Source organism: Cydia amplana, chromosome 6 (assembly GCF_948474715.1).
Source record: "Cydia amplana chromosome 6, ilCydAmpl1.1, whole genome shotgun sequence".
NCBI classification, from domain to species: Eukaryota; Metazoa; Arthropoda; class Insecta; order Lepidoptera; family Tortricidae; genus Cydia; species Cydia amplana.
Window position 1 is genome coordinate 5,622,680 of NC_086074.1, and position 21,443 is coordinate 5,644,122.

Below are 21,443 nucleotides of genomic sequence, written 5' to 3' on the forward strand. Positions count from 1 at the left end.
TTATTGCCCGGTAGCTGCGAAGCCGTCTGCGGCTGATGAAATATAATATCCGGAAGCCTCATTGCATTCGGAACTTGCAACTCCAATTAGATTTATTGTGCTATCCAGTGAATATACAGCTCACACGTAAACATAATCAATCAATCTGTATCATAAATTAGAATTTAGTGTCGAGTGGTATTTCCAGGGTATTTCATAAAATGTGGTAATTAATAAGATAAGACTTACCTACTCTTTATTAAAATTTTCATTGATTTTACCTGGCAATTAAATATAGGTATGACATAAAAATCCAGCTTCAAATTGACAGCGTATTTAATAGGATAAATGTTACCATGTAATATGTAAATACCTATATTTAATAAAAAAAAATTACACAAAATACTCACTGGTAGCAAAGGTAACATAACTCAGAATTAAATAATCATTATATTATCTGACTGATAACAATTGTAACTATGAATATATTCGCTAAGGTAGAAAATCCACATATTCCTTATAAATATAGGTAGGTATTTGTGTAAAGTATAATTACGTGTCGGAGTTCCGTATGACGAATCCTAGCTATACCTACTGACTGGCATCACCTTTAAATCGACGAGAACAAGGAAATACATAATATACTCGTAGTCATACGAGAAAAGCTTTGTTAAATTAAACTGTCACCGAATAGGATAAACATTATTTAAAAAATAAAAGAACAAATTTATAATGTTTTGAGACGTCAGTGACTAACCAAAATTATGACGCCCGGAAAGTTCTGTTACAGGTGATCCCACCGACGTTTGCTAAACGTAATTGTCTGTGCAAACAGCTCTTATGCGAACAAAGGTTTGAAATGTCACAAGGGTGCGAATTTCATAGTAAAGGAGGCTTCGAGCGCGGGGGTGAAGAGAGCAAGGGGCGCTAGGGACGCGGGAGGGGTGAGAGGCCCAGAGTCAAGCACGCGACAGCGGCGGGCGAACGCCGCGCTACCCTCCGCGGCTCACGGAAACTACTCACTGGAAAACCGGTAAACTGCCCAAACTGTGAGATAAACCCGTGTTAAAAAAAATGCCCAAAAATTAACTGTGAGTGCTCCCGCGTCTTTGTCGCCTGTTGCGCCCATCTGCCGCCTTCTCTTGACTACATTCAACTTCCAAGGCCGCGCCTCTGTGGCCTCATCGATAATTTAGGGTGAGTATTTTAGCTTTTATTATTTTTTAAATCGTCGGCTTTATATTCTGTTAGGTACGAGTTCAAAGAATTTTTGTACGTAATTTTCCGGCGCTTTTCTTTGTGACGTAGCCATTGAAACTTATTTGGAGCGAAAGTTAGTGAGCAAAATGTGTAGCAAATGGTTTTATAATGAATGGTCAAGCAAAATTAAAATAAGTGCCCTAGTTTTGACGGCCTATTGGGACTCTTTGTTGCTAGAAATTAATGTCTAAGGCAGCAACTCAAACCAAAAGTCGGGACATTTACGTTAGCAGATTTAAAAACTACTCAATATGGTGTGTAAACAAGTTTATTACCGCCTAGGTAATCACTTTAAGGATCAACATAAAGACGGTGAAATAACACTCTTTAAAACATGAATATGATCATTATGTGAGACTTTATGACTTTAATTAAGTGATTGTAAAAAAATTGTGTTTTCGCTGTTTTAATAAAACACATTTTCAGATGCAATATGCAGTTATACATGAGTAATATTGAGGGGTACATAAATTACTGATTTATCATTTTATTGTATCGCAAGTACCATAAAATGGGGTGAGTAGGGTTCGCGGGGAGAGTTGAGTTATGAATGGGGAGAGAAGGGAGGAAAGGGGGATGAGATGGGATTTTAAGGCTACTGCTACAAAAATAATGTATACCAATTTAAAATGGAGCTATAGTAATACTCATCGATCCAACAATCTTCCAAAATCACCTTTGTATGAAATCCCATCTCACCCCAATTACGAGGGACTACGGGGTGAGGTGGGATTTCCTGTTTATCGTCAAAGTTATGAAATGGAACTACCCAAAATAAAATAAAAACTAAAATACAAACGTCCGGAACACTTACTATATACACCATTCAGTTTGCATATGTAAAAATAAAATGTTATCGAGGTTTGAATGTCAGTTTTGCCCCTACTCACCCCATTTTACGGTATACGATGTATACTATATATTAATATATATTATTTAAAGCAAATTTGATAAGATTATCATAAACTGCACCAAGCACCAAGTAAAATGGCAGACGCTGAACCAATTTAAATTCTTGCTCCAGCTACCTTTAACCTAAGACGTCGGTCATCCATTATATTCAACGATTTATCAAAAGACTTAATCGAGTTAAGTTCGTTTATTGTCGAGCGTCCGAACCACGGCCGCAACGGGTGAATGAGATTAAAAAAGTAAATTTATATAATACAACAATAACTTGGGGAATCCTTTTAACGTAAAGCTTTATTAAAATGGACAACGTCTGTCGGGAATTAACAGTCTATAATATAGACTGTTTTATATTATAAAATATGTAAATAATTAGGTTAGATTCTGGTAGCCAAAAATATCGGTACACGTACCTACATCTTTATTCTATATCTGTGGTAGCAACGGAATTGGCAGAAGATTGCAACCGTATTTGCAACGGCTAGCCAAAGAAGCCTGGAGTCCGTACGGTATTTTGATCTGAAGAACTGCTAATGCAGGAAACAGTTTTTTGAAAAATGCAAAATATTCACCAACTTGGTAGCTGTACTAAACACTGAATATTTTTATTATTGTATTCGGTCTTATTAGCACTCTTTACTAGACTTGATATCATAATTGATGGACATTTGGTTTATATTGTTGCCCAAGCCGGTGGTCGAGAAAGGAACGTGCGATGCCGCGGGGCGATATACACTTTTCCCATTACTCGTTATGTGAAAACACAGTCCGTGGTATGTTCCAAGATCATTAAATTTATTTTATTACCTCAGAAAATTTCACTATCTCGCTAGACTAGGGTTTGCAATCCGGATCCGAAATGTATTCGCGGATATTCCCATACATTTCGGATCCGTCGTGCAAACGCTACGCTAGACATATGTATAGCGCAACAAATATTTCCATAATAGTGAACGATCAGCGATCACAGACTGAAGATAAAATTTTTCATGGTAAATCACTACGGTGCCGCTACGACGTAGACTGACGTAGCTCGTAGCTTACACGTGGCGTAGTAACAACATAATTACCCAAACATTTATTTACAAACAAGATATATACAGTGGTATTACTAAAAGAAATTAATAACTAGCTTAAATCTAAAATAGGCCCGTGAGGCATTGTACCAAGGATGCTGGCGACATTTCCTCGCTGTATCGCAATGCTGATACGTTGTGCGAGGTAGCCGCCAGTTCTTCGGTCACCATAATTTATAATCAGGTATTTCCGATGCTGATATAACCACTTGTTAGTGTATGACCGAATTTTTAGTCATATTTTTGCATTTATACGATTTTTTCTGCTCTATACAGCATAACCTAGGTATGACCCCACTATTTTAGACCACCACACACATATGAAAGGTTATGTATTGTATAACACGCCGTCCAATACGCGAGCGAGTGAGCGAGTTGCCTAATGACATGACACATGACTCTGTTTGCATTTCGCGCACACCAATCAGCGTTAGTGGTCGTCAAGTTCGTATCAAAACAAGATCAAAACCACAACAAAATTTTAACTCTGAATCGGTTACCGTATTCAAATTAAAATAATTTTACGGTTCAGACTCACGTATTCACAACATGAAATATGTCGCGCGAGTAACTAAAAATACGTAAAATTATTTTAATATTAGTATGTCGCACGATAGTTTAAATTCGATTACGGCCACCGCATTGTTCTCTGGAACTTGACTCTGGAATACGGAATACCTCCATTTTGACTTAAAATAACTTTACTTGGAATCAAAGACATACTTATAAAATGTTGTATTTAGATACCCATAATTATTAAGGACCCATTTAAAATTCAAATTATCTCTGCAACAACAATCATGCTAATGGGAAGGAGCGCTTTTAACTCCTGAATATTGTGTTGCATAAAAATACATTTTTCTTTCGTTCAATATTAAAGTGGTTTGTCGTAGACGTAACTGAAATGTGCGATTGTAGTTTTGTATTGTAGAATTGTTAAAGTAAACATGCGGATAGCTTTTAGGTATTCATGAGTAAACATACATTTTTACATACGGATTTGGAAATAAACAAGACATATTAAAGTGCCTAAAGTTAGTGTTTTTGCTTGGGTCATACTTGCGTTGTCAAATTATCGGCTATATTTATTATTTACACTATAAATACACAATTGTAGTTATGGTTTCATATTGGAAACACATCTAATAACTATAAAACCCTAATTGGCCTATGATTGACTTTAATTACTCCGTAATCACGCACTTTTAAAAAACATGCACTTATTAAACATGCATTTTGTGTATATGGGATACAATCGTTGCTGCCGTCTTTTTAATGAATTGGCATTGTGTAAAATGTGCAAAAGAATTAAAACTCTTGTCTGTTATTATGGAGTAAAAAAATAATGATGATAATTTCAAAACAACTTCCGGATATATAATCTGCCAGTTTTTTCAAAGATTAGTTTTGACATATTTCCATATATCCTCTTATCCACAAACGTTTACGGACAAGTAGAAAGGCTTGCAACTCACTCCACCGTTCACTCAGAGCGTGTGAATATTTCACGAGGCTAGCGGTCCTGTTGGCTGGCGGTTTTGACAGATCTTTGACATGCCGTGCCGTGTGTGTCATTAGGCGAAACGAGCAAAGCTAAGTAGGTATACGAGTTGTATGTATAATAAGAGTTAGATGGAGCGAAAGTCAAAGCTCACATTTCTTATAAGTAACAATAAAAAAAATGTGGTTAATATAGGTATATAAAATTGCGTATAAATATTATTTTATGCTTACAAGTACGATTACTGCCATGTAGTCGTGTTCCGTATGAACGATAACTTCATAATAAATTTACTGCTAAGTATAAAAACAAGACTGCCGCAATGTGGATGATTCTCTATTCACGTGGATTTGGGAGCCGGATTACTGTTCAAGGCTCGGGTTTATTAAAAAAAATTATTTGAAATGGAATATATTTATGATCTGACTGCAGCGAAGTCAAAAGGGAAGGTTATATATTTGACCTGAATATATATCTGTTCCCTCCTACAGTAGTGTGTAATATAATAGAAATTTATTTATACTAGAGATAAGATAAGATAAGATAAGATTTCTTTATTGTCAAAGCTGGTATATAGGTCTTATTAATATCACAAAAGTCCATCAGCTTGCCCATTTCGGGAGTAATTTGAGTACTTAATAAATAATTTCTAAAAATATAATTATTATAGACAGTCATGGATTGTCGTGGGCGTCATTATCAGCTGAGCCTCAAGCAAGTAAACAAACCAAGCAAAGGTCAAAAATAAACCACAAGTTCCGGATGCTGGAGAATTACTAATATTTTTTTATATTAAGGCTAGATTTTAGGAAATAAAGTCACGTATCAAATAAGTAAAAAAAAATTCGGCACCGGAGTCAGGCACCGAACGTCATCTCTGAGAATCGCCCTGAAATAAAAATAAATGTGGATTATTTGTGTAATATTACTCGTTAGCGGTTTAGGTATAAGTAAGTAAATGTTTTGACAAATTGATTTTATTTCAGATACATAAGTCAAGAAATAAAGACATTAGAACCGTTTAATGGTGATTGTAAGACCAAACTTTGCAATTATTTTCTATCGAGCATAGAGCCGATGTCGTTCAATCATGTATCGAGTGCGGCCACGGTCTTAAAATATAATAAATATTAACATAGGTATAAATATATTTTTTGCTTTACTAAATCAAATAGTTTTTCTTAAAAGGGGCTACTTGCGGTTTTCATCGATTTTTGACAAGTTTTGAATCCTATCTGACCTATCTCCTACTTTTGCACTACAGATAGGTTTTTATAAGACAAACGGCTATCGGTTCTTCAATCTTTATCTCCATTATTGTCTACCGGATTTTGAAAGAAATTGATACTATTTTATGATTTTTTTAAACATTGTCTAAAAGATTACTCTTTTCGTATCTAGATTGCTGTGAAGGAGATTACTTATACGAAATCTACATATTTGGGTTCGTCTTTGACGTGTCGTAAAACGGTTTTAATTTTAAACGAATTAACACAAAAGTTATGGCCAGAAAACCAGTTTCTTGGCCTTAAATAGTTCAACTTTGATGCCAAATATCTTGAAGACAATGAACTTAAGTAAATATGGAATACTATACCTATTGCTTAAAGCCGTTGCTTTTAATATGATAAGCTACAAAAAACATAAGAAAACTAAGGGATTCAGATCGAAGGTCATTGGCGTGGCGGAGCCCCTTAAGTACCATCAATTTCAAGGACATTAGAATAGAATAGAATATAGAATAGAATAGAATATTTTTTATTGACAAAAGAAGACGATCTTACAGACACATGGACACAGGTGGATCCCAAACTAGGCTATGCCTGTGAATGCAATTGACATTAGAAAATTGACATTGGGTGTTGACAGCCCCTTAATATGAGTTTAAAAGCGGTTTTATGACATTTTTTCAACGATTTTAACAAGTCTTCAAAAGTTTCGGTTTCGGCCGAAACTAGAGCCAAAGCCGAACATTCAGTTTCGGTTTCGGTTTCGGCAAAAAAAACATGTTTCGGTCGGACACTAAGAATTAGTACACTCTGCGAGGAAGATCATCTCATAGAAAAGGTTTAGATATAGAGCTTCGATTGAAATAATACAAAAAATCCAATCAAACTTCAAACTTCAACATTTATTCAGCAAATAGGCCACAAGGGCACTTTTACACGTCAACATTGAATTTACATACAAGCAAAAAAAAATACATCAATTATAAAATACAACTGCAACTACCAAATCAAACTAACGTAATACAATTACTTAGAGATGTATAAGGTCTCAATAAGTATAAAGTTATAGTTTTCAGCTAATTTTCATTATTTTCAACAGTTTTAGATAAATGTCGTTGTGTAGTGGTATGTTCTAGTAAGTTAGATATAGATATAGTTTAAGCATATTGAAACGACTCCATGTAAGACAGTCATTAAAGAGACGTAGTCCTAACACGTTGTTTTCACTCAAGTCCGTTCCCGCCTGCCCCATACAGCACATGGCGACCTTGCCAGGATTAGTTCATAAAAATAGAATAAAACAGTATTTCGAATAATAGCATTTTCTTAATGTAAAAAAAAAAAACTTTTATTTTTTTCTTTTTCTTTTTCACCCCAGAGGTGTAGTGGTATGTTCTAGTAAGTTAGATATAGATATAGTTTAAGCATATTGAAACGACTCCATGTAAGACAGTCATTAAAGAGACGTAGTCCTAACACGTTGTTTTCACTCAAGTCCGTTCCCGCCTGCCCCACACAGCACAGTTGGATTAAATATGTAATGTTGTGGATTGATAATTTACCGACTGACCTGGTAAAACGATAGCTCTACAAAATTATTACGAACGGAAGACACACCATTAGTTATTCATGATGTATTGCCAGACTCACGTCACGTCACGGCTTCACAGAACATCCGAGCTAATACATTAACTATGACATATGCCCAGAGATGTACAAAATGGTTTTAAAAAAGCATTTAAATACAAAATGCAAAATACTTTTCAGATTTACTATTTCAAATGCAAAATACCAAATAGTTTTGCGTTTTGTATTTCAAATGCTAAATGCAAAATAGGTATTTTCAAAATACTTTTTCAAAATAAAATACCTTTTGAGCAAATCTCAGATATTTTTATTTATTTTAGGTATTTATCATGAGAAATAGAGACACAATGCCGAGCCGAACAAAAACGTCTAATATCATGGCATGGCACCTTATGCATGACATTTTGGTCATATTTATTAGTACGCGTATCAATAAATTCTGTTATGGTATTAATAATAGTCCGTCGGTTCCTCTCTCTGCGGCCCTGACCACCGGCAGCTTGGGCCCTGCCCCGCTGCTGGCGGCACCCTAGGTTAGGTTTTTTATAAGGTGTTTATATTATTTTTGTAAGTGTTTTTATATTTTAATTTTATATATGTACATATTGTAAAAAACCAACCTAAGAAGAGAAATAAATAAAGGAAATAATACTCACTTAAAATAATGTAAAAAACTAGACTAACGAAAAGAGAGCCATGGCTCCATTTTGTGACTTGTGTGGCCATTTATTTCGGTTGATTGTGCATCTAGTTCTTATTTTATTATTATTACACTTTTCTTTTATTAATAACAACTGGACTGGTATTGCTAAAAGTTAAAAAAACATCAGTTTTTATTTATTACGCTTTTTAACAATACCAGGGGGCCGATTTTTGAATTTCGATCGCTCGATTTCGTCACTCGAAAGTCGGTGGAAAACGGCGAGATGCTGATTTTTGAAATACGAGCGATATAAATTGTGAATTTAGTGGTATTGACCACTAGTTTTTGATTCTATTAGTAGAATTTACATGCCTAGTAGTGGAGATATTACTGAACAAAATACACGAAATCGAGCGGTCGAATTTCAAAAATCGGCCTCCTGGCGCTGGCGCCAGGCGCTAGCAGGCGCCTCTATCGGTCAAATTCGGCAATACAAGCGTCATTCGTTCATTTCATTTTGTTTGACTGGTAATGTTGGCTAAACTTAATCACAAAGTATTTTGCATTTTGAAATGAATATTAGAAATGCAAAATACGTCTCGAAAAGTATTTCAAATAAAATACAAAATGGTTTTTACTAAAAGGCATTTAAATGCAAAATACAAAATAGGTATTTTGCATTTTGTATTTGCATTTTAAATAGAAGTATTTCAAATAAATCGCATCTCTGCATATGCCATCCCGTGTTGTAGTTTAGTTGGAGGTAGCTATGTTGCGTTAATTTTGTGTATTATTTATTTTTATTTTCTTACTTTTTAAACTGGCTTTACTCATTTCAAACTTTAGAAAAACATGATTATTAAACCTAAAAATAAAGTAAAATTAAAGTAATTAGTATAAAAAATATATTTGCGACATAGTAGCGGAGATACTAGCAGCATTTCCTCGCTGGATCTTGGCTGATACGTTGAGCGAGAAAGTTGGGAAGTGACAAGAAGAACACTCCAACGTAAGCGGATTAGTTTGCCTACCATGTAATGTAACTGTGGAGAAACTTTTGTTGCTGAATGTACTTCAATGCGGTTCTTACTGTGTGACATACGACTGCAAAGTGCACAGTGAATAATGTTTCTGGTTTATAAAGTCGCTTTGTTAAATAAAGTCATGGTATTCTTAGAAAAATTACGTTTGTTATTATTTATTTCATAAACAGACTACTATAAATTATACATTCAATAAAAATCAATGTGCCATCGTTATGTTTTAAATTTCACCCAAACAAGTTTTTATCGACAACCCAGTTGTAAATATATTGTCATAGAATGTAAAAAAGGGTTCCTAGTACGGCTTGATTTAGGGATCCATCCATTGATGGTAAAATGTAGACACCCTACTACATTTTACCCTTACCCTTATAACTTTACTACTAAGTTTAATAACTGCCATGTCTGACGAGAAAAGGGAAGGGAAGGTTGTTAAAGGTATTGTACCCTCAAGTCATTTACATTTTGTATGCTAACTTTTTAATCTCCATATTTGTAGAGATTATCTCGAGGGTAATTTTAGGGCCTTTGTAAATGTTTACATGCTATTTATTGGCAAAACCAATTTCATAAGCGCAGATTATCTAAGCCGGATCGATTAAATGTCGCAATAAAATATCTAAGAATCTACGCATAACTAATTCAATAAAACATAGACTAAAAAGTACCTATTGATGAGATTTACTACTTATATATAACTAAATCAACTTATAATTATCATTGTATTTATACATTATAATCAAGCATCTAACGCATCCATGTTTAATTTCGGCCAAAATAATTATATAATTATCATATATTTATTAACTATATAATTTAGGTATTTTTTGAAGCGGTAGAAACTTCTTAGAATAGTGTACTAAATATTGATGGAATTCAACACGGAAACCTCGTAATACTGTAATAAACATACCGCAGGTGTTGGCTTATCGATATCGCACCATTTTCAGGCTAAGCCCATACGTTATGATTGCTGCGTAATATATTAGAGAGGTATAATATTAGCACGTAACTTAATCTGGATTGTGTTTGGTGAAACGAGCATTCTATTTATGGGTAATCACGGGTTTTACATAAGCAAAAAGAACATGATATTACCTATACGTTGGGAAATTAATTTAAGGTACTCTTTGGTAAGTATAAAATATAAAAATGTCTTAAGTTAGTAATAAAAACACACAATGATAAATAGTTTCAGTCGCTTAATAAATTAGTTAACAGCAAGTCTTAATTTAATTTTCTACCTTTTCCCAAATATTGGTATTTATACAATTCTAAAAATACCCTTATATTCTCTATTTGCCCCAGTTTAGTCTAAATTTATTTTTAGTAACAAAAATAAATGTAAATCCTCGTGTCTTGATCCAATATTCTCTCGCTCACGTCTTCAGAATAAACTTTTCCAGGTTACACTGATTCGCATATAGCCTCGATCGAGGCTAAAGTGCCTACTTGCCTAGGAGTGGCATATGTACCTACGAGATTGGTCGGAGGTGTTGGGCGCATGTAAATTGGACGTCATCGCGGCAATCCCGGCCGTTCTTGCATGACTGCACTACTGGCGCGCCTAGCACAGCGCACACATTGCAAGTTTCGCCTTTCGCAAACACGCCAAAACAAACTAGTGCTACTGTGACACCGGGTATGCTAGGTAGGTAGATCGGGGTCCCTCAGTTTCCCATAAAGTTTTCAGTCATAATTAATGATTAAACGAACTTATTACCATAAGTGAAGTACTATCGTAATTATTCGAGTTGCTTTGTCGAATAGACTAGAAATAAATACATTTTTTTTTGTCATAATATCATTATTCATAAAACTGAAACCATTAACTTTCAGGATTTTCGTAAGGTTATCCTATAGATAGGTAGGTTAGGTTAGGTTAGGTTTGTTTTATGGCAATCCTGAAAAGTGACGCGTTTCTGAACCAACTGAGTTATGACTACTTAACGAAAATGCGGGCAAACAATACATTATGACTTAAAACTTTTTGGGAAACAATAGAGACCTAGGTAGATGGGGTAGGTAGGGTATGCTATCATGGTAGGGTGCATCATTACATCATTCACTCGTCGCATTTAACGATGCACTGCCAAATTCATGCGCTGGGATTTAAATTCCCTAGACTGACAGCTGCGATCTGAATAGCCTTTTACTGGAATTTATTGGGAGTTTACGCAAACAATTTCTAAATCTTACGAGATTTAGTTTTTACTGACTTTTGTTTCGGTTTTGTGTCCCTTTATTATGACTATACTTTATTGTAAGAGTAAAAATATCTGAAACCTTATCAATTCTAGCGAAGCATTTGTTGGGTAGCTGAGATCATTTTAATATTAGAACAAAGTCACAGTTTTCAAAGGTTCCTCAGACTTAAAAGGTTTCTTGTTAGCAAATATACATTTTCTCACCTACTTTATTATTTAAACTCTTCAATATCATCGCGGTGGAGCATCTAAGATTACAGCTGGAGTTATATTTAATGTTCCTGGCGTGCCTCGGAAATATAGGAGTCGTTAAGGCTTAAGATGTACCTGGGTTTCAATGGGATTATCCCAGTTTAAATTGTTTGTTTTTACAGACTGAGAAGGCAGAACGAGCGGAGTAATGGTCTCTCCGAGGCAAGAACATCATTAAACGAAACATTGAGGCGATGTACTACTTGTATTCTTAAAGCCATGCCGTAGAACCAAATGGTCGGATCCAAAAAAAGTATTACAGCAAAAATGTCTTTAGTTTGATTTGATTGATTTATTCTTTATTTATTTTTCGTCTTAAGTTAGGTTATTTATAATATGAATATAAAAGTAAAATATAAACACTTACAAAACAATAAAAAATACATATAAACACATTATAAAAAACCTAACGTAGGGTGCTGCCAGCAGCGGGGCAAGGCCCAAGCTGCCGGTGGTCAGGGCCGCAGAGAGAGGAACCGGCGGACTATCCGCGCCGTGTCCAAGATCACCGCCTTCTGCATCTGTTTTTTTTTTTTACATTGGTTTGATTGCTTGGTTCGATTTGCATACTAGGGCAAATAAGTTTTATGGAATTAAATTATTCATAAATGTTTATGTTCTTAATATAATTTTACTCCACGCAAATCAGTTGTAGAACTATGAAAACTTAAGTACTTACTATCAGTATTTTACAAAGGAAATAACAGACAGTACATACAAATGCCAATTTACACATATCACTTTGGGCAGTTGCTATATACAAAACCATTAAAGATGTTATGGTTCCTACATATGTTACTAAAAGTAATTTAGATTAATGTATTTAATGTGATTACTAGATGTCGACTTTATTTTCGACCACAGTTCTGTTGATCTGCTGATCAACGTAACTCTAATCCCATAATCCAAATAATATGCGTGCTTGAGATACATATTTATGTAAGTAAGCATAAACCAACTGAGTGTATTGGTGTAAAAATAACTAAACAAATGAAGCACTCTCACTAAAACAAAATAATAGCGCCTAAATGTATTTCCTACATAAATTAATAATTTTACTCACGTTTTCAACGGTCGAGTCAGAGCTGGCTTCAAAACACAAGCCTGGTCTAACAATAACAACGAGAGTAAAGAGAGCAAAAAGCTGAATTCCGGGCTATCTCTGAATGGAATTAGTATCGACCCGCTTAATCAGAGCTCCGCTCAGGCTGGTCACATGTGAAGCATGTTGATGAGACATTTAATAAACATGTAGCCCTTTCAGGAAACGTTCCGGTAGACTTTCTCGTGCGAAAATACAAAGAAAATTGGAATGAATAGCGAAATGGATTTCTAAGATTTTAGCAATATAGGTACGATTAGAAATGGAGAGTTCTTATGTCATTCTATCAATTGATTTTGACAAATATGCCTATGTAGGCATATTACATATACAAGTATTGTACGATCGAACAGGTCCTGTAAAATATTAGGAGTCATATCGAGACGCATGCTAATAGTTAGTGCAGTTTTGTGACGTGGGTTAAAACTTCAGCTTGTGTTAATGAGTTTTTCGGAACAACTAATTATGGGCTTTTCATGCATTGTATTTGATATGTGTATTATGTGTATATATTAAAGATATGTGTAAAGTCTTCAAACCACATTGGGCTAGCGAGGGTGGGGCAGGATAAATTCGTTGCGTACAGTAATTAGAAAGTTATTATTCATATTGAACAAGTATTACAACTCACGCATTCTTATATCACTGGCATCCATACTCGTAAAATATAAAACAGTAACCACCTACCCCAAAATGAAATAATGAAAAACTTAATTCGAAACAAAAGTAAACAATGAAGATAATAATACATGTATATATAATACAATAATTAATGTTAACTTATCTTATTCTTAAGTTAACTGCTTATTAGGCATTCGGCAATTGTACACTAAGTAACCTATATATGTATCCGCGGTACACAGCCATAATTAAGTATTGCATTTCCATTGTATATAAAGCACAATATTGTCCAGATGCTCGCGATTCGTGTGTGTATTAACGTTCCGGCTAAGTGTTGATTTACTGGACTTGTTTGCACAAACAGTGATAAATAACGATTATTTGCGACAACAGGTAGTCGACTGAAACGATAACAGCTTTTGGGCCGGCCTCCAAGCGTGTTTATTAAATCCTCTGCCCTGAAAAAGGCTTCATTCGTATATACGAACAACTCATATTACATACATAGTCATATAGCTTACGCACTATATCCTTTTTATTATGCGTATATTGTTGTGTTGTATGAAGCATGCCAATGTTTACAAGCGACATTTTTTTTTAATGCGTGATTGCAACCACTGAGGAATAAAGGTAATCACGGTACGGTAAGGTAAGGTAAAGGCAGGTTTGCATTAGCATTGTTTCCACCGAAATACCTACATTTAGTTTGATTGAAACCAAACATTCTTAAAATGTAAATAGATACGTCTCCACGTACGTTTTACGATCTAATATACTTAGGTTCTAAGAGTGTTTGTAGAGTACGACTCCGCCATCCACTATCTAGTTTCCTGAATATCAATATTGGGCCTTTCCTCTTTCAGCATCGGGAAATAAAATATACGACGCTTCAGCAATATTCAGAAAATAAACATCCGTTTACGACCTCAACTAAAAACAATAAAATGAATAATTTATGGAGTTACGTTCAGTTATTTTCCCCGAAGACACCAGAACGTAAAACCTTTACCATGCTGACGTAAGCTCGGGTATCAAAACAAATCAATGGGCTAATGGTATATTTTATTTTCTCTTCCAATACTACCTACCTTCCCCTTTGACCTGAACCATGGGGGCCAACCCTCGTTCGATCTAATAAAATCAAATGATGAACCCAGCAATTAACCTCGCCCTCCAAAGTACATATACTCGTATGTACTATTAAACGAGAAAACACCATACATCATTAAATAAAGGATTTAATACATAAAAACATGGAAAACAGGCATAACTTAGGTAAACCACACTCCTACGCCGTAATGGCGGTCGATCCACACTGACAGTTAGAGCCGCGCCAATCGTAGTCTTCCCATCGACACCGACCGTATAGGGTTGCACTCGAGCAAACCACATAATCGGTTATCAGTTCGGCCTCCTGATGAAAATCCTTCGCCCACGAAGGTCAGCAAGCAGCGCCACAGTACTTCCGTCTTCGCGCACCTCCAGGTCGGTTCGCAAGAGGAATCGTGACGCAGCCCACTAGTACGAGTTCAGCGACTACGTTGACCGCGATGACTGTGCTATAAATATCAGAACAAAAGCCAAAGAAATTATGTTACAGTTCCATCTGCTGATGTTGAGACCCCCTTTAGGCCACATCAAAGTTACTATTTCTTAAGTAAGGCTCTTTAAGCAGTGAAGTGTTGTAAATTTTATGAAGTTATCACGGTATTGTAATTCGATCATTAGCTCTCAAACAATAAGCAGTCGGCTTATATCATATCTAACCGTGTACTTCTCTCTTTTTATGTTATTTTAGGAGAATTAAAGAATTATCATCTAGTCAAACTTCATGTAGACAAGAGTGACCTCGTAAAGCAATGTCATATAGATTCATATCAGTTCTTCAATGAAACATGATGTAATGTTCAGCTCTCTAAGCAAGTATCTACTCCTGAAGAAAGCATTAATGTAGTCAAGTATCAATTCTTACGGCAAACATCTTTAGACAACTGTCAGTTCTTAAACCGAATATCAGCCCTTAAAGGAAAACATCATGTAAACCGCTCTTAAAGTAAATATTTTGTAGGCAACTCTGAGCTCTTTAAATCAGATATCAACTTCCAAAAGAAAACATGAAGACAATTATCTGCTCTTAAAGTAAATATATTGTAGGCAACTGTCAGCTTTTAAATCAGATATCAACTTCTAAAGGAAAACATCACGTAGACAAATGTCAGCCTTTTTAACACCTGGCAGACACTTTCTAGCTCTTAAAGCTAACACCAAATGGTAACTCCTGAATAAAAAAAACATGTAGACAAATATTCGCTCTTAAAGCAAACATCATGAAATCAACTCTCAGGTTTTAAAGCAAACATCTCATAGACAACTGTAAGCTCTTGGATCAAATATAGACTTCTAAATAAAGGAAAACATAATGTAGACAAATATGAGCTCTTAAAGCAACCATCATGTAGACAACTGTCAGCTCTCAAAGCAAACATCTTGTAATCAGTTGTCAGCTCTCAAAGTAAATATTTTGTAAACAGTTGTCAGCTCTCAAAGTAAATATCAACCATGTACTGAAGGAAAACATCACGTAGATAAACTGTCAGCTCTTAGCACACACATACTTCAACCGTAAGTTTGTATTTATATTCAGCTTTTTAAGTAACTTTTTTTTTTGTTTTTTTTTTTTCAAGCTAATTTGTAATAAGGGCTATTTAAGCATATTTGTAATATGAGCTCTTTAAGCATTCTTGTAATGTGGCATCTTTAAGGAAATTTGTAACATGGGCTCATTAAGCATGTTTGCAATACGGGCTCTTTAAACATATTTATAACATGAGCTCTTTAAGCATATCTGTTTTGGGCTCTTTAAGCAGATTTGTAACAGGGGCATTTGCATCATAGGCTCTTTAAGCTGATACGTTACACAGGCTCTTTAAGCTTACTTTTGTAATGGGTTCTTTAAGCTAATTGGTGTTATAGAGCTCTTTAACAGATTTGTAATATGACCTCTAAGAAAATTTATAAGGGCTTTTTTTTTTTTAATCAAATTGGTAACAAAGGCTCTTAAAGCATTTTGTAATATGGGCTCGCTAAGCATTCGTATCATGGGCTCGCTAAGCTGATACCTCTCATCAGCTCGCTAAGCATTCGTATCATAGGCTCGCTAAGCTGATACTTCTCATTGGCTCGCTAAGCATTCGTATCATGGCTCGCTAAGCTGATACTTCTCATCAGCTCGCTAAGCATTCGTATCATGGCTCGCTAAGCTGATACTTCTCATCAGCTCGCTAAGCATTCGTATCATTGGCTCGCTAAGCTGATACCTCTCATCAGCTCGCTAAGCATTCGTATCATAGGCTCGCTAAGCTGATACTTCTCATTGGCTCGCTAAGCATTCGTATCATGGCTCACTAAGCTGATACTTCTCATCAGCTCGCTAAGCATTCGTATCATGGCTCGCTAAGCTGATACTTCTCATCAGCTCGCTAAGCATTCGTATCATGGCTCTTTGAGCATATAGATCGGACTTGAACTCGCTATCACACTGGCTGCCTCAGTCACGCGCCGCCACTCAAGCGCGCAGTCTCGTACCGCCGCTCAGGTGTGCAGATTCGTACCACCACGCAGGTACACAGGCTCGCACCACCGGTCAGCGCGCAGACTCGTACCGCCGCTCAGGTGTGCAGACTCGTACCGCCGCTCAGGTGTGCAGACTCGCACCGCCGCTCAGGTGTGCAGACTCGCACCACCACGCAGGTACACAGGCTCGCACCACCGGTCGGCGCGCAGACTCGCACCGCCGCTCAGGTCTGCAGACTCGCACCATCGGTCGGCGCGCAGACTTGCACCACCGGTCGGCGCACTGACTCGCACCGCCGCTCAGGCATGCAGACCTGCACCGCTGCTCAGGCAGGCAGACCCGCACCAGTACATTCTGCAACCATAACTCAGGGCAATAACTGTGTTCGTTATAACATAGGATATTTGTATTCAAGTTTTGAAATTATTGTTCACTATGGGGCTCACTCAATATTCATTAATAATTTATCAACATAATATTTGATCAGAATAGATTAAATGTCTCCTGGGGAAGACCTATGCCCATCAGTGGAACATTGCACAGGCGGGTAATAAAATAATGATGCTGGCTTCAAATATATCAACATGTATCAAGATATACACACACAAGACATGCTGCATACTCTATCGAGATTCTTGATGAAGTATTGATACTATCCCGCATATAAAAACGGTTTTTTTTTTTTTAGAATCAGTAATGTGAATAAACATGTGGACAGTTTATTAACTAAAGGTGTAGGTATTCCAATAATGTATAAGCTACAGCAAGCCATCTTTCAAGGTTATTTCTTCCCATAACCATATACCTAAAGTTTACCACCTTCATGTCAATAGCCCAATAATTTATCATATTTTTTTTTCTTCAGAACACATAATATGTAGTGCCATTATATTATTACATTATTCTATGACATTGTCAGATTTTCAATAAAATAGGATGTAGAGTATGATTTGCTTGCATGAAACTGCCAAATACTTCAAAGAACTTGTGTTGAAAATACTTAACTTCTCTCATAGTGGTACACGCAGCAGCCAACTTGGCAACTTTTGACATACTACCTGCAGACATCTCTCACCACAGATTTCTTTCACTGCCAAGAATTCTTTCCACCATCCAGGTCGGTGAGGACTCCCATCAAGCAGGTGCAGTCGCCATTTGTGAAGACATTTGAACATTCTAACAACACACACATGCAACATTTACTTAACAAACAACAAAAACATGTGATCTGATCCGTCACATTTTATTCCACATTATTATTTGTCAGTTAGATATAAGATTACTTATTGCACTTTAAGACTTAACTCTGCAATATGCAGTTTAATTTAGGAACAAATTCATTTAGAAATATTATCCTTGGAGCAAGGCATTTAGTAAAATTATTACTCAAATAAGTGATACAGCATTACAGTAAAAACCAAGGCAGTATATTTGATTCAATTCAAGTAGTTTTGACTAAGTTTCCATGATTAACCAAGACTTAGCTGATATGACACAATTTTCAATCACCAACATAATATGACTATGAATAGTAAATAATTCAAATGAACTCTTTTACAAGCACCATAGCCATATCAATAACGTCCTTATTTTATTTATTCACCACTGAAATACATAACTGCCTGTTAGGTATATCACAATCAACATTAAGAGTAGGTAAGGTACATGTCCTTATTAACGGCACATGTCACTTCTTCCTTTCCATTTGGACATCACAGGCCCCATCTATGGTGGCTATGCTGACCTGTTCTAGTTTATTTGAAACATGTTAACACATATTATTATTCAGTGTATGGTACATGGCAATTTGAATCCGTTGGGGACATACCTCATAACGGCTAATCATTTGTGTAACTCAATTTTATCTTTTCAGTAATACTCACTTGTCAATATTTTATTTATTATTTTTACCATGCTATACTATTACTTACAAATTATATGAATGTCCCTCACATATTACACATAGGTACCAGTAAAACTTTGTATAATTTGGCCTTACCTTATTCCATCTTGTATGGCTGAGTACATTTATATACCTCCAAAACCTTTTTCACAGGGCAGTATTACTTACTCATTTGTCACAAATGATTTGTGTGTAATCATTCTGCAAGGCCTCTGTGGGTATGCCGACATAAAGCTTGTTCTGGCATAAACATAGGTATTTATTCTGTGAAAATATAAATGAGGCAACAACATTATCTGAAATGACAATTTTTACCATCTTTCCCCATAATAGTATCATGATACACTTTACACAACATTCTCAAAGGGATCATTTTAACATAGCCTTAGAAAAGATATGTCATGACACCAATTTAGCAGGTCTTGCATAAATTGACATAAATAGCTCAGGTTCTCTTACACTCACAACAATAATATTCAAAGTGTAATAACAATCACACACCACATTCTCTCAGACTATATTATTTATCATCTTAGAATGCTTTCTTAGAATATTATGAACATGAAGCACTCCTCAATGTTGAATAACCAAACTTTTGTATCGGTAACATGTAAAATACTTAATCCAATTCTTTTTATTGCTAATACTAGTATTTTCCATTAATAACCATAGCCTTTATAACATAAACTCGACAATAAATCAGAATCCAACTGTCATGACTCATAAATTTCATAAGCAATTAATAACACCTCGGCAAAACTTTCTGTACTTGACACCGATGTATGATTTTTAAAAATTAGGGTCCAGGATAACAATCATGGTGTGAAGTCATTGTAGTATGTCTAAGCCGTTTAGTTCAGCTAGTATTCATAATCAGTATGGTAATTCTAATTATTGCCTTTCTTTCAATATTTTAAGAGTAAATAATTATGGCCATTGTTGTTGACATGATTGATTATTTATATGCCATTATAGCTATGATTTTAGCATGTAAAATGTTTGCATACATGCAATATTCTTCTACACAAAGTGGATAAGACAACCTTCCACAGATTTTCCTTGATTGTATAATGATATTCGAGATTTGACACTATGGCACTTAGTTCTTGGAAAGCTTACCCATAACACAATTAATTATAACATTTCATCGTCACATCGTTCCACCAATTGAAACGACACGATATAGCTTACCAAATCTCGCATTCCAACTAACTTCTCGTATTGGGCAAGAGTGGCGTGACGCCATGAACCACCGGTGATGTACACCGTCATCAATAACTTACCACCCCTTTTCTTCTTAAAATATGCCTTAATAAGGCTTCATCAAAAATATGTTTTTATTATTCAATGATGAATGGTGTGAATAAAATAGTAAAACCATGAACCGGCGTTTATTTGGTTAGCGGGTAAACTACGGCGTTTTCGTCAAACAGAATACATTGTGGACGTAAATTACGAATGCCGCTTCTGAACTATTAAACGAGAAAACACCATACATCATTAAATAAAGGATTTAATACATAAAAACATGGAAAACAGGCATAACTTAGGTAAACCACACTCCTACGCCGTAATGGCGGTCGATCCACACTGACAGTTAGAGCCGCGCCAATCGTAGTCTTCCCATCGACACCGACCGTATAGGGTTGCACTCGAGCAAACCACATAATCGGTTATCAGTACCTACTACTTTATGTATTGTGTTGCAAATTACTGGCGGAATGGATCGAGTGTCCATTCGATTTTGAATAATGTATGTATGTGTCACTGCCCAATTTAAAATAAACTTCTCTGTATTATGTAGATTCAGGCGTCAGCTTTGATTTGATTATATTTCTAGTTTGAGATGTACGTGATTTAGAAAAATCGTCTCCTATAATCTTATTAATCATAGCATTAAAAAGTTGAAAGCTGGCATAAAATTTTATTAACCAAGCTAAAGCAAAAATGGATAATTTATTAATGGAGTGGTTTCAAACCTTTTAAATATAGAGTATCATTCTATTTAAACTATTTTCATCATCTTTTTTCAAGAAAACATGTAGCTATTTTTTTGGTACCTCCTCTGTTACCTCCACAAAATAGCAGCTCCTCTACACACGATGTGGGCGCAATAACCCTGCGGGTAATAAAGGTTCCAAACCGATAGTACATATAGCCTGACCAGTAATATATGATAATTGTCATGAGGGCGCTGTTATTCTCATGTATAGGGTGACAATTCAGTGTAGTATGAAAAAATTAGTTCCAGTGAAATTCCGCAACATGGCGCACCCTCAATAGATCCTGGTTCACCTATACTTACTATCGCTTGATTTCAAGAAATTGAGTTCTAAATATCTCTCTCTATTATGAGCTTTCGCAAACTTCAAACTGAATTTCCCCTTTCAATTAAAATGTAGGAAACGCCCCATACACTTAATACCCAGCGAAGTTGCGACACATCGTTAAATGTTTGCGTTTCCCGTGTCCCGCGCGGACGCTTCCTGGATGCTGGCGCTTTAATTGTTAGTGGCATCCGATATTCCACGAAGTTGCTGTGCCGGTTTACAGAGGC

General features: G+C 35.7%; 1 protein-coding gene across 2 annotated transcripts in view; it reads left to right on the forward strand.

The window, feature by feature from the left end:
- The first annotated feature begins 833 nt into the window (after window positions 1-833).
- The window catches only part of LOC134648673 (leucine-rich repeats and immunoglobulin-like domains protein 2), a 145,650-nt gene continuing 125,040 nt past the window's right edge, over window positions 834-21,443 (forward strand). The window contains exon 1 of one of the 2 annotated variants that reach the window (XM_063503169.1): window positions 834-1,176. The gene's annotated coding sequence lies outside the window, so the exon portion shown is untranslated. The remainder of the gene's footprint in view (window positions 1,177-21,443) is intronic. The other variant, XM_063503168.1, reaches the window with a different exon arrangement.